Here is a 12,694-nt window from a genome sequence, read left to right as displayed (position 1 = left end):
CGGGATATGTTGTTGCTGCTGGTGACCTCCTTTGCCACCTCGAGCCAGGCCTTTGTGGTGGCAGAGGCAGGCCACTTCCTCATGTCCGCCGGGTAAAACAGATCCCTCCTCCTCCTCACCCCATCCAGTAGCACCTGGAGTGAGGCATCATTGAATCTTGGAGCAGCCTTGCCCCTGTGCTGTTCCATTGTGCTGTGTGGGTGTTTGCTCCAGGAAAAGCCATTGGAGGACTGCCCCTGTAAATAGAGCTCCTTCAGCTGACAGCCTGTGATGCGGGTGCGCAGTCCGCCCACTGCGCAACTTTTGGATGGCAAGCCCGGAAGCCACGTTAAGTGGCACCAATTGAATCGCGATCGCGTGCGAAGCGGACATTTTTTAATGGGCGGGTCACCCGCCTCTACTCCAATATCAGGGCCATTGTGTCTGTCTTCATGGAAGAAGACACAAAAAAACTCCCAGAAATACTAGAGAACCAAGGGTCTAGCGAGAATGAGGAATTGAAAGAAATTAGCATTAGGTAAAAAAATAGTACTAGAGAAATTAATGGGACTGAAAGTTGATAAATCCCAAGGACCTGATGATCTACATCCCAAGGTTTTGAAAGAGGTGGCTATAGAGATAATGGATGCATTGGTTGTCATCTTCCAAAATTCTATAGATTCTGGAATGGTTCCTGCAGATTGGAAGGTAGCAAATGTAACCCCACTATTTAAGAAAGGAGGGAGAGAGAAAACAGGGAACTACAGACCTATAAGCCTGATATCAGTAGTAGGGAAATGTTAGAAACTATTATAAAGGATGTGATAACAGGACACTTAGAAAATAATAATAGGATTTGGCAGAATCAACATGAATTTATGAAAGGGAAATCATGTTTGACAGACCTATTGGAGTTCTATGAGGATGTAACCAGTAGAATGGATAAGGGGGAACCAGTGGATGTGGTGTATTTGGATTTTCAGAAGGCTTTCGATAAGGTCCCATGCAGGAGGTTGGTGAACAAATGGAATTAGGGGTAATATACTGGCATGGTTTGAGAATTGGTTAACAGAGAATAGGAATAAACGGGTCTTCTTCAGGTTGGCAGACTGTGACTAGTGGGGTACCGCAGGGATCGGTGCTTGGGCCCCAGCTATTCACAATCTATATCAATGATTTGAATGAGGGGACTAAATGTAATATTTCCATGTTTGCTGATGACACAAAACTAGGTGGGAATGTGAGTTGTGAGGAGGATACAAAGAGGCTTCAAGGGGATACAGACAGGCTGAGTGAATGGGCAAGAACATGGCAGATGGAATATAATGTGGAAAAATGTGAAGTTATCCACTTTGGTGGGAAAAACAGAAATGCAGAGTATTTTTTAAATGGTGAGAGATTGGGAAATGTTGATGTGCAAAGGGACCTTTCAGTGACCACACTGAAAGCTAACATGCAGGTGCAGCAAGCAATTAGGAAGACAAATGGTATGTTGGCCTTTATTACAAGATGTAAGGAGTCGCACAACACCAGGTTATAGTCCAACAGCTTTATTTGAAATCACAAGCTTTCAGACCTGACGAAGGAGCAAAGCTCCGAAAGCTTGTGATTTCAAATAAAGCTGTTGGACTATAACCTGGTGTTGTGCGACTCCTTACATCTTGTAATAAAGGCCAACATACCATTTGTCTTCCTAATTGCTTGCTGCACCTGGTGTTGTGCGACTCCTTACATTTGTCCACCCCAGTCCATCACCGGCATCTCCACATCATCATCTTTATTACAAGCGGATTTGAGTACAGGAGTAAAGATGTCTTACTGCAATTATATAGGGCCTTGGTGAGACTGCACCTGGAATATTGTGCACAATTTTGGTCTCCTTACCTAAGAAAGGATATACTTGCCATAGAGGGAGTGCAACAAAGGTTCACCAGACTGATTCCTGGGATGACGGGATTGTCGTATAAGAAGAGATTGAGTAGACTAGGCCTGTATTCTCTAGAGTTTAGAAGAATGAGAGGTGATCTCATTGAAACATACAAAATTCTTACAGTGCTCAACAGGGTAGATGCAGGGAGGATGCTTTCCCTGGCTGGGGAGTCTAGAACCAGGGGTCACAGTCTCAGAATAAGGGGTAGGCCATTTAGGACTGAGATGAGGAGAAATATCTTCACTCAGAGGGTGGTGAATCTTTGGAATTCTCTACCCCAGGGGGCTGTGGAGGTTCAGTCATTGAGTACATTCAAAACAGAGATCGATAGATTTCTAGATATTAAAGGCATCAAGGGATATGGGGATTGTGCAGGAAAATGGCGTTGAGGTAGAAGATCAGCCATGAACTTGTGGCACGGCAGAGCTGGCTCGAGGGGCCGGATGGCCTACTCCTGCTCCTATTTCTTATGGTTCTTATGTTCTTATGTCTATGATTGTGTAGATACTCCACACAAGCCTTCTTCCATTCTAATTACCTCTTCCCATCCTGCCCCCATATCCCTCTATTCTATTCTTTCTCATATTTGCATTAAGCCTCCCCTTAAGTGCATCAATGCTAACTTTTTTTTAATTCGTTCATGGGATGTGGGCGTCGCTGGCGAGCCCAGCATTTATTGCCCATCCCTAATTGCCCTTGAGAAGGTGGTGGTGAGCCGCCTTCTTGAACCGCTGCAGTCCATGTGGTGAAGATTCTCCCACAGTGCTGTTAGGAAGGGAGTTCCAGGATTTTGACCCAGCGACCATGAAGGAACGGCGATATATTTCCAAGTCGGGATGGTGTGTGACTTGGAGGGGAACGTGCAGGTGGTGTTGTTCCCATGTACCTGCTGCTCTTGTCCTTCTAGGTGGTAGAGGTCGCGGGTTTGGGAGGTGCTGTCGAAGAAGCCTTGGCGAGTTGCTGCAGTGCATCCTGTGGATGGTACACACTGCAGCTGCAGTGCGCCAGTGGTGAAGGGAGTGAATGTTTAGGGTGGTGGATGGGGTGCCAATCAAGCAGGCTGCTTTGTCCTGGATGGTGTCGAGCTTCTTGAGTGTTGTTGGAACTGCACTCATCCAGGCAAGTGGAGAGTATTCTATCACACTCCTGACTTGTGCCTTGTAGATGGTGGAAAGGCTTTGGGGAGTCAGGAGGTGAGTCACTCGCCACAGAATACCCAGCCTCTGACCTGCTCTTGTAGCCAGAGTATTTATATGGCTGGTCCAGTTAAGTTTCTGGTCAATGGTGACCCCCAGGATGTTGATGGTGGGGGATTCGGCGACGGTAATGCCGTTGAATGTCAAGTGGAGGTGGTTAGACTCTCGCTTGTTGGAGATGGTCATTGCCTGGCACTTGTCTGGCGCGAATGCTACTTGCCACTTATGAGCCCAAGCCTGGATGTTGTCCAGGTCTTGCTGCATTTCGGCTTGGACTGCTTCATTATCTGAGGGATTGCGAATGGAACTGAACACTGTGCAATCATCAGCGAACATCCCCATTTCTGACCTTATGATGGAGGGAAGGTCATTGATGAAGTAGCTGAAAATGTTTGGGCCTAGGACACTGCCCTGAGGAACTCCTGCAGCAATGTCCTGGGGCTGAGATGATTGGCCTCCAACAACCACTACCATCTTCCTTTGTGCTAGGTATGACTCCAGCCACTGGAGAGATTTCCCCCTGATTCCCATTTACTTTAATTTTACTCGGGCTCCTTGGTGCCACACTCGGTCAAATGCTGTCTTGATGTCAAAGGCAGTCACTCTCACCTTACCTCTGGAATTCAGCTCTTTTGTCCATGTTTGGACCAAGGCTGTAATGAAGTCTGGAGCCGAGTGGTCCTGGCGGAACCCAAACTGAGCATTTGTGAGCAGGTTATTGGAGAGTAAGTGCCGCTTGATAGCACTGTCGACGACACCTTCCGTCACTTTGCTGATGATTGAGAGTAGACTGATGGGGCGGTAATTGGCCGGATTGGATTTGTCCTGCTTTTTGTGGACAGGACATACCTGGGCAATTTTCCACATTGTCGGGTAGATGCCAGTGATGTAGCTGTACTGGACTAGCTTGGCTAGAGGCGCAGCTCGTTCTGGAGCACAAGTCTTCAGCACTGCTTCAACTGCTTCAACCATTCCATGTGGCAGCAAGTCCTACATTCTCACCGCTCTCTATGTAAAGAAATTACTCCTTTGACCTGTTAGTGACTATCTTGTATTTATGTCCCCTTGTTCTGGACTCACCCACAAATTGAAACAGTTTCTCCACGTCCACCCAATCAAACCCCTTCATAATTTTAAAGGCCTCTGTCAGGTCTTTACATAGAAAAGAGTCCCAGACTGCTCAGCCTTTCCTGATAGTTGCATTTCCTCAATTCTGGTAACATCCTTGTAAATGTTTTCTGCACTTTCTCCAGTGCTTCAATATCCTTTTTGTATTATGGATCAAAACTGCGCTCAGCACTTAGTGTGGTCTAACCGAGGTGCTATATAAATTTAACATTCCCTCGCTGCTTTGCATTCTATTCCTTTAGGTATAAACCCCAATACTTTGTTTGCACTCTTCATGGTCTTATCAACTTGCATTGCTACTTTTAGTGATTTTTGTATCTGTATTCCCAGATCTCTTTGCTCCTCTACCACATTTAGTTTCTTACCTTCCAAGGAATAAGTGGCCTCCTTATTCCTCCTACCAAAATGAACTACCTCACACTTCAATCTATTGAATTTCATTCGCCCTTTATTTTGCATGCTTGTTTATTTCTTCCTGTATTTTGGTGCAATCTTTCACATTATTAGCTATATCCCCCAATTTGGTATCATTTGTAAATGTTGACACAATGGGGGTAATTTTAACCCCCAAGAACGGGTGGGTTGGGGGTTGATTTTTGGAGTGGGACCACAGCTCAGATCCAATGCGCCCACTTCTGGGTCTAACCTAGGTGCATTAGGAAGCGTACGCCCAATAGGAAACCAGAAGTCCCGTCCTCACTTAAAGTCGGCAGGCTGATAGTTAAAGGGGCAATTTAGGTACTTTAAACTCTTGAGGTCTTTAACTTTTTATGGATTCTGCAATAGAAACAGATTTAATTTCTCCTGAAAACGTCTCCTGTGGCTTTTGAAACATGCCATTGAAACGGAGGTGAGATGCAGCTAAAGCTCATTTGGCGCTTTAAACCAGTGATTGACACATCTCAATAAAAGGTGAGGTATTACAGCTGGGCACTCTGTTCTCTCAGGCAAATGTTTAGACTGAGATTTCTTTGTTGACACTCTGAATTCTTGTGCTCAGACAAATTTACCTACATTTTAGACCCCCTCAAACTGACAACATCAGTATGGGGGCTCAATGGATCTATTCCACATTACATCTGAGGAGGAGGCACATCACCATCCACGGCAGGCAAGTTGTGCAGTTCTGGGATCTGCGGGTGCACAAGACAGAGGTGCGCAACAAAGACATGGAGAAGAGCAGAGAGGGGACCAAAGGAGGGGCCGAGGTCGCAGGAGGCTCTACCGACGTGAGAGGGTTTACAGGCAGAGGCTGAGCCTCCTGGACCTCTCTGAGGAGCAGTGCCTACGCAGGCTGAGAGTGAACCGCCGCAGACATCAGCAGCCTCCTTCATGCTGAGCTGCTCCTGGCTGGGCATGGTGGCCATGCATTGCCCATCACAGTTAAAGTCACCACTGCCCTCAATTTCTTCACCTCCAGATCCTTCCAGTGACATCTCCAGGGTGTCTCAGTCGTCTGCACATAAGTGTATACGACTGGTGATGGATGTCTTTTTTGCCAGGGCATCCGACTACGTGACCTTCCCCCTCAACGACATCAGCCAGACTGAGAGGGCAGTGGGTTTCAACACTCTGGCTGGCTTCCCACGGGTGCAGGATGCAATCGATTACACACATGTAGCAATCCGAGGGCCTCCACATGAGCCAAGAGTGCTCATAAACCGAAAGGGATATCACTCCATCAATGCACAGCTGGATTGCAACCCCCAGAGGAGATTTCTGCATGTGTGTGCCAGATTCCCTGGCAGCTGCCATGATTCATCCATTTTGCGCAAGTCCAACATTCCAAAACTGTTCCAGACAGGAGACGCTCTTAAGGGCTTGCTCCTTGGAGACAAAGGATACCCCCTGGACTTGGCTCATGACACCTGTGAGAAACTCCACCAACGAGGCACAGCAGCGATACAACCAGAGCCACATGACCACCAGGTGTGCCATTGAGTACGCCATAGGCATGTTGAAGATGCACTTCAGGTGCCTGGATAGGTCTGGGGGAGCCCTTTGGTACTCACCAGCGAGGTTATCCAGAATAATCGCCGTGTGCTGCGTCCTAAACAACTTGGCGCAGCAGAGTGCGTTACAGGTGGAGGAATTCGAATGTGCTCATCAAGCATCCTCTGCTGGCGGCAACACTGAAGAAGAGGAAAAGGAGGAGGGGGAGGAGGATGAGTAGGAGGAGGAGGAGCAGAATGAGGATGAAAACAAGGATGAGGAGGAAGAGGAGGAAAATGGAGATAGGAAACCCATCGCCAGAGCAGCCGCGCACATTGTTGCCCGTGATGCCAGGGATGCCCTCATCTCTAACAGGTTCTCATAATGAGATGTGCAATGTGAAGAATATGACATACTCAGGCCGCCTGGAATAACCACCACCACCACCAGCATCTCCCCCCCCCCCCTACCCTTTGCACCAAAGAGTCCTTCAACCACGCATGCACCCATTGCACACCGCCCAATGGGTGTCATCATGTCTTGGCATTCATGATGAAGCAAATGAAAGGCTAACTTCACAGATGGGATGCTATAATGGCCAAGATGTGGTGGTGGTGATAATGATTAACTTTAATGTGGCATAACGAAAAAAATATCGAAATGAACAACTTGACATTTCGTCAAACACCCTTATGCGTACCCTTGGTGAACTACAATTGCTTAGCCTTTCTCTTTCTACCGCTTCTATGTGGTGCATCCCCTGTGGCTTCAGAGGTAATGGCAGGTTGCATAGATCCCTACCCTGACTGCTGAGATGCTCTCAGCCTATTCACTCTGGATTTTGGACCTCTTGAGGGCCCCACCAAAGACTGCTCCGCCTGCACCTGTGTGGAGGCAGACTCAGCCATCGGGAGAGAAGGCAGCATTGCGGGTATTGGTTGAGGAAGGGGTAACAGGTGAGACGCGGGAGCGCTTTGAGTGGGGTCCCAACTTCCATGTCCCCTTTCGCCATCATCCTTCTCCCAGGCCAGTGCAACATCACTCCCTTCACTCTGCTGGACACCAGGTTGGTGAAGCTAGCAGCGATGGAGTTGGACTCGTCCATCGTCTCTGTTATTGTGGCGATTGTGCTTGGCACATTTTCCAATACCTCGCAAAGGTGCCGCTGTACCTCAATCATTCTCCTTCTCAACGATGGCCCCTGGTATGTCAATGTGTCCAGTTGAGCAGAGCTTGGAGAACAGTGTGCCCCCCGATGCAGACTCTCCACAGCTGCCCCTTCCACCAGTGTCTGCTCATGGTGAGTCGCCAGGTGACAACCCAACTATCTGTCTAACAGGAGCCACCGAAGTGCGAGTATCTGAGCCGTTGCATTGCTCTATGTCCTGTGACGGTGCACCCTCAGAAGGAATGAGCTCCTCTGAGGAATCGATGTCTTCCATTTCCCCTGATTGTTCTTGAAACTGTAAAGGCCCTGGAAGACAACAGAAAGCGATATGAATTATTCATTGGAAAAGTGACAATCTTTCCAATGGCCATACTGAGGTCTGGCACAGTTCACTCATTGATAAAATCAATTCATCATGTGCGTGAAAGATGTTAAAGTTCTGTCACCAGCCATCTGCAGGTTTCCAGTCTCTCTACCTCCAATGGATAGGAATGCGACTGTCCCACTTATTTCCATGGCCTCCTCCTCCACATCTGTCACCTCCACTATATGCGGTGGACCACCTCCAGTTCTGGTCCTCACCCTTGCGTTTTGCGCTCTTTTCTCCTACATGGAGAGAAAGAAGTGACTGAAGGTGACGTTTTCACCCTACGAGTGCATTGCTTTGGGTGAGGCTGACAATGAAACAGATGCATCAGAGGGTGACTGTCAGACTGATACATCACATTGCATCAGGATTGGGGTGAGTGGCAGTGCTGGGTGCATAAATGGGAAGTTGAGGAAGTGCATAGAAAGTGAAGGATGGTTGATGCTGAGACTTAAGTGGGTGTGAGGAATTATGTGATGGGGTAGGCGCGCCAACACAGAATGAAAGGTTGGGGGGGGGGGGTGGGGGTGTTGAACAACACAGGATGTGGGTGAATCAGCAAATGTCCTCAATTTTCCTGACCTGGTTAAGTCATTAAAATGCTTCCTGCGCTGCAGCTAAGACCTGGGCACCATTTTCCTGCTGCTCACCTCTTCTGCCATCTCCAGGCATGCCTTCTTGGTGGCGGAAGCAGGTTTCTTCCTCCTATCACCTAGGTATAACACCTCCCTCCTGCTTCTCACAGCAGCCGGTAGTATCTCAAGGGAGGCGCCTGAGAACCTGGGCGCTGACTTTCCTCTATGTCCGTTCATTTTGCTTTTTACTCTTTTCTCCCTCAAAATCCATTTTTGCATTGGCTCTTTAAATAGAGGGCTTTAAATCGCAACATGCGGGTGCACGGTACACCCACTGCGCAACAAGGAGATGCGATACCCGAAACTAACATTAAATGCCTTCAATTGAGTTACGGTCGGACAATACGACAGGCTCAACTTACTTCCGGGTTTCCCATGCAATTATTTATCCACCCGCTGAGTTCCCGCTTCCATGCTAAAATCATTCCCTACGCCTCCACTTCCTGAGTCCAAATCATTTGTGCATATGATAAACAACAGCGGTCCCAGTACGGATCCCTGCTGGGCAGGACTCCCACTTTCTGCCAGTCTGAGAAACTTCCCTTAACTCCTAGCCTAAACCCCTTGGTTCTTGTTACCTTTATATTTCAAATATTTACATTGTATTTTACTTTTAATAAAACTGCTTAGCATATGTCTCAATCTCTTAATGGTCAACGTAGAGCACAGTGAATGCTGTTCGTCTTTTACAATGTTCAACAATCCAAATTCAATGTGAATTCAATAAAACTCCCATGTTTTTATTAGAGTTCATCATCAAACAATGACGGAAAGATTTAAACAGTCATTATTCTTTTTTTTAAGCTCGCTAGTTAGCCTCCAGCGGCATTGTACACATAGAGTCAAGACTGAATGCAGTATAAGTCAAGCAGAGTTAGAGGGCAGGGGGATAATTTGACCAGGTGAGGAAGGGGGAGAGGAAAGGAGGCAGACGGGAGGGAGAGGAGGGAAAAGATGGGAAAAAGAAGTGGGGAAGAAGAGGAGAATGGGGGTGGGCGAAAAGGAGAGGAGAGGAGAGGCAGAAAAGAAGGGAGAGTGCGAAAGTGTGGGAAGGTGATGGGAGAAAATGATTGGGGAAGGAAGACGGAGAGGAAGGAAGAGGGGAGTAGGGGTGAAGAAGAAGGTGGCAAATGGCGGAGGTGGATTTGAATGGGAAGAGCCAGGCAGGCGCAATTTGCTGCTTAGTTGGAAGAGGGTTAAAGGCCCATTTCATTGAGCAGTGAAGGTGAGGAAGGACTGTTTAGCTGCTCAGTGTGGGGGGCGGCGGTGATCACTGGCCTGTTTTTGAGCTCAGTTGGGAGGGAAGGGAAACTGAAAAGAAGGAGCATTTTGGTGCTCAGTTGGTGGGAAGTTCCAAGGCTGGCTTCATTACTCAGTGATGGACCTTTTTGCTGCTCCATATTATGATGAGAGCTGCTGCTAAGTAAATCCCTTTTTCTGCTCAGGCAGGACATGAGGACATTGATTTTGGTGCACGGTTGGGAGTGAAGTTCAAGCATGTCATAACTTCGACAAGTTAACTGGGTTTGCTTCCGGGGGAGATTTAAATGCAACAGTTTAAGGACATTGGGATTTGCTTGGCCAGCAGGCAGACCTGATCAGGATGGCATTGCTGGTCATGCATGGAGATCGCCAAGCTGGCCTTTTCAAATTAAGTCAGACAAAGGACTCAGTGCACATGAATAGTCAGAAAACATGATGCAGGAGGACAATGAACAACATCCATTTGGGAGTCAATGGATCTGGTTGCTCAACTCAACAGCCATCAACTGTGATGACCTATGAGGTAATGTTATTTGAGCTCTACGTACTTAATGGTTCACATAATGTGACCTTCACAATGTCACCTATAATTGCAATCACTCATCATTTTTACTTCTATATAGATAAATAATCTGATAAGGATTAACTCTGTAACCATCATCTGAAGTTATAATTTAGAGCATTTTTTAAAAATATAATCTAATGGAGATAAAGTAAAAGATTCAATGATGAGTGGCTGGAGAAGACTGTAAAATTCACACTAGGAATGAAGAGCATACCATGACATGTATAGCACTTAAGTTGAGTTAAACAACGGTAATTAGGAAAGGCTGGTAACCAGCCTTTCCTAATTACCGTTGTTTAACTCAACTGTAAAACTTTACTGAGTCAAAATATTTAATTCTACAAGTAGTGGGAATAGACAAATGAAAACTAGGACTCTGAAATATCAGATTTAAAAAAAATAAAACTGCACATGTGCCAACACGTATCCAAAATACTAAGTTTGGTGTATATACAATGTATATTTATTAATATTTTATGTGCCAGGTAGGTCTCCAAAAAATGCTTGAACTGTGTTTGGGACAGAATCAGGGAGAGGACACTGGACTGGGTTTTGACCACCACTGACACCCTTGCTCTGTCCTGTTAGTGAAACTACCTGCAACATAAAGGGACTGGCTTCACAAAAAGGAGAAACTAGATTCTCAGAGCTTGCTTTCCAATGGAACTTTGATTTCCAGCTAAAAAAAAACATTGGGAATCCTTGCTGACTTTGATATATTGTGAAGGGCATAATTTTTTCATGAATCAAAATCTTTGATCCTGTAAGTGATGGGAATAGAGCCAATGAAAAGCAGAATTTAAAAAAAATATTTTTAGGAAGTTATAAGAATTTGCCCATGCAATATTTGTGTATTGTGTTGATGTACGTAGCTTTTGTTAACTTTTTTAATGGTTTTCAAACCACATTTTTCAGTCGTATATAGAGGAGGCATCTCCAATGCAGGTTTTTAAATTCATTCTTGGGATATGGGCTTCACTGGTAAGGCCGGCATTTATTGCCCATCAGTATTGGCCCTTGAGAAGGTGGTGGTGAGCCTTCTTCTTGAACCACTGCAATCCGTGTGATGAAGGTTCTCCCACAGTGCTGTTAGGTAGGAAGTTCCAGGATTTGACAATGAAGGAATGGTGATATATGTCCAAGTCAGGATAGTGTGTGACTTTTAGGAGAACTTGGAGGTGATGAAGTTCCCATGCACCTGCTGTCCTTGTCCTTCTAGGTGGTGGAGGCCTCAGGTTTGGGAGGCGCTGTCAAAGAAGGTCCAATAAGAATTATTACAGTTGTAGTAGAAACAGAAGTGAGGAGAGTTAGAGACAGGTGAGAGGCAATCAGGCTGGCAAGTACTATGATTTTTGCCTGCCTGAACTGTGCTTTTGACACTGCCATGAATTACAGCACTGGGAAAGTGAAGCAAATGCTGTGGCTTCTTCCTGTGAATGTTTGAAAAGTTAAATTCACTTTTACTTGTTTTATCGTGTTTATGGTACAGAGAGAACTGAATTATCCAAATGATTTTGTTGACTCAGGTCCAATGAGTTACTATAAATAATGTATCTGCTGCCAGTTCCTTAGTTAGATCAGATAATCATGGTGGGTGCACCAACAATTTTCTAGATCCAGTTAAAGATACCCACCACACGTAAGGAGCCAAGATCTTGCATAATACCTATGTGCCAACCCAAATTCTTTCATGTCAGCGCAAAAGTGATCACCTCCAGGTGGTAGAGTTGCGGCAGTTTCCCATTATTCTAACTACTTTCTAACTACCAGCCAGCATCACCACATCACTGCAAAGTGCCATGTATCAGGTTATCTGCACAATTTTGTTCGCTGTTTAATAATTTACGACATTCCCTCATCTATAGCTTCTTTTGTGCTGACTGCCAAAAGGAACCAGCCAGTTCAATTGTTACCACACCCCCGGAGATCATGTGAAGTACTACACGGGTGTAGTGCTGTCTAATAAATCTGCTGGTACTTGTTACATACCGCCATGCCTTGGTCAATTCTTTTACACAGTTTCATTATCAGTACCTTCACTTTCTCATTAAAGTAAGTGCAACAGGGGCATTCAGAGTAAGCATTCATTACCCTTGGTGAGCTTGGAGTAGTGATCTAGGATGCATTGTTAGTCCCAAGCTAGTTGTCTGGCTTACTAATGTTTAGTTTATTGGATGGGCAGATATTTAATCGCCTGAGGGAAAGTTCTGCAAAATTTCTCTTTGACCTTCCCAAAGACAATCAAGCACAACTAAAGGACATTTATGTACTCTTGAATCATGATTTTTTAAAAACTTGGCTGGCTACTTTACATAGATGACATTAACATGATCTCAACAGCCCAGTAGCCATTGTTTTCTACTGAGAAACCTCTTCCCCTGGTCGTGACTCAGTGATTGTGCCTCCTTCAGAAGGCTTCCAACAGTGCAGGCATGCTGGTGAGTAAGAGGTGCATTGTAATATGTTTATCTGAGCTTCTCAGAATCAATTACCAGCAAGTATTGCATAAGGGATTGAGTAAATAGCCTCCC

Source organism: Heptranchias perlo, chromosome 5, assembly GCF_035084215.1.
Source record: "Heptranchias perlo isolate sHepPer1 chromosome 5, sHepPer1.hap1, whole genome shotgun sequence".
Lineage (NCBI taxonomy): Eukaryota > Metazoa > Chordata > Chondrichthyes > Hexanchiformes > Hexanchidae > Heptranchias > Heptranchias perlo.
The sequence above is the reverse complement of the archived record's forward strand: the minus strand, read 5'-3'. Positions refer to the sequence as shown.